This window comes from Neovison vison, chromosome 11, assembly GCF_020171115.1.
Source record: "Neovison vison isolate M4711 chromosome 11, ASM_NN_V1, whole genome shotgun sequence".
Taxonomy (NCBI): domain Eukaryota; kingdom Metazoa; phylum Chordata; class Mammalia; order Carnivora; family Mustelidae; genus Neogale; species Neogale vison.
The window spans coordinates 150,176,119-150,182,126 of record NC_058101.1 but is presented as its reverse complement, the minus strand read 5'-3'; positions in this window follow the sequence as shown (position 1 = coordinate 150,182,126).

The window sequence follows — 6,008 nt, the reverse complement described above, 5'->3', positions numbered from 1 at the left end:
TGCCATGCAGTTTGTGTCATGTGGTTTCAACCAGGTATGTTGACTCAGTGCCCATTCCAATATCCACAGCTGCCTTTATTCTTTGATTCTCTCTCTAATATTTTCTCTTCTTATCATCATAAACGTACAACACTTTTGGGTGCCTGGGTGGCTCAGTTGGTTAGGCGACTGCCTTCGACTCAGGTCATGATCCTGCAGTCCCAGGATTGAGTCCCATATCAGGTTCCCTGCTCAGCAGGGAGCCTGCTTCTCCTTCTGACTTCTCCCCTCTCATACTTTTCCTCCCATTCTTGCTCTCTCTCTCAAATAAATAAATAAAATCTTAAAAATAAATAAATGTGCAACATTTTTTATTCTGGGTCAGATTTTTATCATAGAAAAGATCTGTAGGAACTGGGAAGCTAGGGAGAATGGTAATCCTGACCAGCTTGTAGAGGAAAGGAGCATCATAGGCACGAGATGAAAATAGAGGTTTGAGTGACCTTGGAGCACTCCATGCCTGATATCAGATGTTTGGGGAGCCACCTTCTTAGACAGAAGCAGAAAATACACGGGCATATTTTACTTCTAGTATCTGCATTATATCTATCTATCTATCTATCTATTGATATGTTTTTAAAGAGCTGACAGTTTTCTACCCAGTCTCAAACTCCCATCCCTATTTTTTCCAAAACTACCAACACAGGACATTCATTTGGTTCAAAATTTGCCAGGATTCTGGCAGTCAGGCAACAACTAATGGTCCTGGGTTCATTCTTGATCATATCCATTAGAAGCCTGAGCCTCAAAATATGGTTCATGACTAGGGGAAGTATGTGTCTTGGTTTGTTCAGGACAGTTCTAGTTCATATGCCATTTTAGGGTCACCCTGTTGATCACACATTGGTGGAGTGTTCCCATGGAGGACTGTAACTGCTTTAAAATACAACTTCTTTCCTCCATTTTTAAAGGCAAATAGCTCTCAATTTTAATTCTAAATTGCCAGAGATTCTGTCTTCATTAACTTGGAGTCATAATAAATTTTTTTTTTCAGTGATTCTAACGTGTAGCCATCATTGAAAATGACCACAGGAAGAAGTCCGGTTGCAAGCAACAATTAAGAACATGGATACATTCTTCCTCCGTGCATGTGCACGGATATAGTTGAGGGTCAATTTGGGGCAAGTATGCCTTGCAATTATGTTGTCTTGATACGATCATGGCCCTTTGCTTTTTATTCATAAATTATTGTTAGGTTAGCTCCAATATTAGGAAGTGAGTTTATCATCTTTACTTTGATTAATCCTACAATGCCTCTGTAATACAGACTTAGAACTGTAATTTTGGCCTCAGATTTCCCAATAACCAGACTATAAGACTGGCAGGCATTGATAGCAATATACCTTAAGATAGACATGAAGCAGATTTTAGATGAAGTGATTTAATCAACATTTATTGAGCACATATGACATTCCAATCGCTTTATTAAGTATTAAGATAAAGAGATGAATGAGACCTGGTTCTACAGGTTAGGGGGAAAGGATGGATATGTGAGCAAATCAGTGCAGTTAAGTCGTGGCAGCCTTTCCTAGAGGCGGCGTGGTACTGAGGGAATAGGCAGAGGGGAAAGAATTCTGGGCAGAGGAAGCATGTGAGCAGGCACTGAGGCCAGATATGAGGTGATCTGGAGATATTACAGGATATTAAATATGCTGTTTATTCACTATTGTTGCTACAGGCTTAGCAAGTCATATATTTATTTCTATAACTTATTTTGTATGTGCATCATGTTTGTTTACTGTCAGGAATGTTTGTTCTCCTTTTGTGTGCTTTTTAAAGAATTTAATTGTTACTCCTTTCAGGACTTTAAGAACTAATGTAAAAATGTAGAAAAAGCACATCAAAAGAAAAAAAGAAAGAAAGATAAAAGCACTACAATTTTCCCACATAGAGATTGCAAAGGTTTTATTCTACAGTCTTACTGCAGCTTCTACACTGCAGCTTCTATCATAGTGTGGTCTTGTGCACATCCACGTTTTGTTTACAATAATGTATTTTTTTAAAAGATTTTATTTATTTATTTGACAGAGAGAGACCACAAGTAGGCAGAGCAGTGGGCAGAGAGAGAGGGGAAAGCAGGCTCCTTGCCTAGCAGGGAGCCTGACATGGGGCTCGATCCCGGAACACCGAGACCATGACCTGAGCCGAACGTAGAGGCTTTACCACTGAGTCATCCAGGCACCCCTATAATAATGTATCTTGAACGTTTTTCTGGACTATTAAGATTATGAGACTGCTTTGGCTCTATTTTTTCCTTATATAAGCAAAGCATGTTCATTGCCAAAAATAAGAAAACAAAACTATAAACAAAGCAATAAAAATTCCCTTAGATTTTTTGACCCAGAAATAATCAACATTTTGGGGTTCATTTTTAAATATATTTTACTGCATATAAGCTTCTTATTAATTGCTTTAAACATGGTTTATATGAATATTCCACAAGCGTATTCATTTCCTAGGAAGCTACTGTTTGATATTATTCCCCCATTAATGAAAAAAATAACCAATTGAGCATCTTTTATGTTTTTATTAACTCTGTGGGGTTTTTGCATTTGTCGTCATACTTTCTCCTCACAAAATCATGGGCTTTCTTTTGCAGATGTGGAAACTGAAACCCAGCAAAGGTCAGTGGTTTCTCTAGGGTCTCAGGGCCCCCAAATAACAACTAGAATTCAAACCCAGGTCTTTGGTTACCCAAAGGCCATGCCCTTTTCAAGGAGATGACAAAGGTAAAAGCAGAAGAGTTGGGGATACAGAGAGGGCTCTCTCTCCCTAAGGGCTCCTTCCCTCCCTTCCCTACCAGACAGGAGAACCAGCTGGGTCCTGGTTGTCCGTCCTTGCGGTTTCTTGGGAGTCTCTAGTTCCTTCACGTCTATGCATACGTAAGCTTTGGGCAACAGCGTGCGTTTGGCATCTGCTTTGGAAACATGCCTGCGGCTAAAAGCAGAAAGGACATCTGTCGTGAAAGGTTGCCACAGGTAGAGTTTTGCTGCAGCTGTCCACAAAATAAATACAAACGGAGAAAAAGGACCTTGTCCTTTGTTTTCAGTCCCTCGGGGGAGGAGCTGCCTTTCGCGCTCACCCGAAGGCACGGAACGCCCTCCAACATGGCAGCCGCAGCAAGACAGCTGCTCTCGGCGCTGGGAAAGCAAGCCCGGGTCCACAGCCAGCCCGGAAGGCTCCCGGCGGGTCCGCTTTTGGAAAGCCTGTCCAAAAGAGCCTCCCTTCACTCAGCTCTTTGATTTGGGATCACCAAATCAAAATCATCATCATCAAAATCATCATCCGAAAGGCCCCTAAAGCTAACCCACTCTCCCAGATTTCCTTCCCGTTCTTCGCTTTGCCTAGATCTGTGATGTTCCCTTAGAAACAAAGCCACACTGAGAGTGTTCAGTGTCAGACTTTTAGGTGGAAATCATGCTGTGTAGAGGGCAAAGGAGAGGGAGAGAAAAGGAGCCAACATTTTTTAACCTCGGAAGGACTTGGATACTTCCACGTGGGTCATCTCATCTAATCTCCTCAATATCCCCAAAGGATAGAGGTTGTTGGCCCGGTTTACAGACAAAGAAACTGAGATGCAGACCAATGAGCTTGTGGGAGAACAGCTATCTGGCAGGCAGAGCAGTGTGTGGCTCAGACCTCTGTGGTTCCAAAGCCTCTCCGCATATATTTATGTTGGAAAGCACTCAGTGGACAGTCACAAATATTGAAGAAACACATTTCTGTTAACCATTTATATGCTTAATGTGACACGAAGCAGAAAAGACAGACGAGAAGACAGCCAAGGGTTTGTTGTTCATTTGAGCAGCTCAGCCATGCAGCTTAATGGTTTTTCTGGAATGTTCTTGCAATGGCCACAGAGAGGTGCCCAAGAGCAGGAGGCCTGCTTTCCCAGGCGTTCTAATCTCAGGCACTAAAAATAAACAAACAAGTAAATAAAATCACTGAGCGGCTGTTGTTTCCAGTTGGTATTTGGGCTTTTCCGTGGGCCAGCCGACCTCAGATTCCCGGTAATCAGTGTTACACCAGGAGGCAAGGGCTGGGAAGTGGAGAATTTTAAGGAGATCCCCTACATGTAAAGAACCCTGCTCAGCATCTGAAAAGTAGCAGGAGCTCCATAAATGTGAGCTTTCCTTTTCTTCTCTCTCTGGTCCTCTCCACCTCCACTTCTACTCTCTCTCACCTTCTTGTCACCTATTGTCTGTTTTCAATGAGTCAAGAATTTCTTAGGAATCAAATTACAGCAATTTCTGCGCAAGAAACCTTCCCTTGCCCCAAACCCAAAAATCAAACTGCCGTTCCCCTGGACCTAAAGAAACAGGGCCCATGTGGGAGCCCAGACAAGGCTGTCAGGAGCTTGTGTTATAGGGCTAAAGAAAAAAGAACTGGATTTCCTGAACTCAACTCAGATCCCAGCAGAACAAATCAGCTGTGTGACCAGAGGTATTTTGCCTGGGCCACCCTTAACTCTTCTACAAAGCACCTCCCTCAAGAGATTACTACAAAGATGAGAGGAGAAAACGAGGAAAAGTACCACCAATAGCTCATGTATTTTATACATGTGGATGAACTCTTTATTTAAAACAGAATTTCAAGGCAAAAGCCCTGCATGGGCTTTGTAGGTGGGAAGCAGAGACTTAACCTGCTTAGTAATACTAAAATCTGGGGGTTCTGTGTTTCTCTGAGGGTTGGCACGGGTCACATGAGCCTCTTCTGCTCGTTTTCAGGGCCACAGACCAGCCACCCACCTCCCAGAAAAATCCCCTTGTGAGAAAAACTCCTGGTTGGACTGACCGGAGGTAAAGGGTTTAATTTAGTATAAATATGTAGAGCAGTCATGTGTGCATGTGTGTGAGCAGGGAATTTAGGGACCACTTTGCTTCTCTGCTACGTAAATTGTGGAGCATAAACAAATAATTTAACAGAAATGTAGTCAGATCCTCAACGAACCTCATGAAGATTCTGAACCCGTGTGTGTGTGTGTGTGTGTGTGTGTGTGTGTGTGTGAAACACACAGAGAGTGAAAGAAGATGGTTATTCCAGCATTAAGTTTCCAGAAACAGAAAGCAGAAGGTTGTAGATGACCTGATGATCTTAGGGGGATAGTAAGTTTGGTTGATGCCAATGCTTTCAAAATGTAGCTGTGTGATAGCTTGACTTAGTGGATTTGATCCATCTTTCTTGTCACAGTGTCTTTGGTGGAGCCAAGCTTTCTTTCAAGCATATAGGGAGACCTGAGGGTCTGCTCCATGGGGTTATAGGGTTACTCTCTTAATCAGTGCGGGTGCTCTAGCAGAACACCATGCACTGGGTGGCTTATAAACAGTAGAGATTTATTTTTCATAGTTCAGTAGGCTGGAAAATCCAAGATCGAGATGACAGCTGATTTGTCTGGTGAGAGCCCATTTCCTGGTTCACAGGTGGCCCATCACCTGGCTATGTCCTCACACTGGTAGAAGGGGTGAGGAAGCTTTCTGGGGTTTCTTTTATAAGAGCAGGATCCCATTCATGAGGGCTTTAACTTCATGGTCTGATCACCTCCCAAAGACTCCATCTACCTCCTAACGCCATCACATTGGGGGTTAGGATTTCCACGTATGATTTGTGACACAAACATTTAGTCTGTGGCACTTACCTTGGAGGACCTGCAGGCCTACAGAAGATGATCTGTTCCTTGGCCGAGCCATGTGTGTTCCCAGTTTGGGATTTGCCAACCCCTCTGCCTGCAACGACCCTGGTTCAATAGTTGACTCCTGTCCTCATTCAGGACTCAGATTAATTTCACCTTCTTAGATTGCTCTCTCTGACCACCCATTCTAGAATAGTCCTGTGCAGCATTTGGATTTTGGATTTTGTACATAAATTTATTTTATTTAGCACATTGACCATTTCCTGACATTTTCTCGTGTATTAGTTTCTTGCTCATCTCTCCTTCATTAGAATTTAAGCTCAATCTGATCAGCAATTTT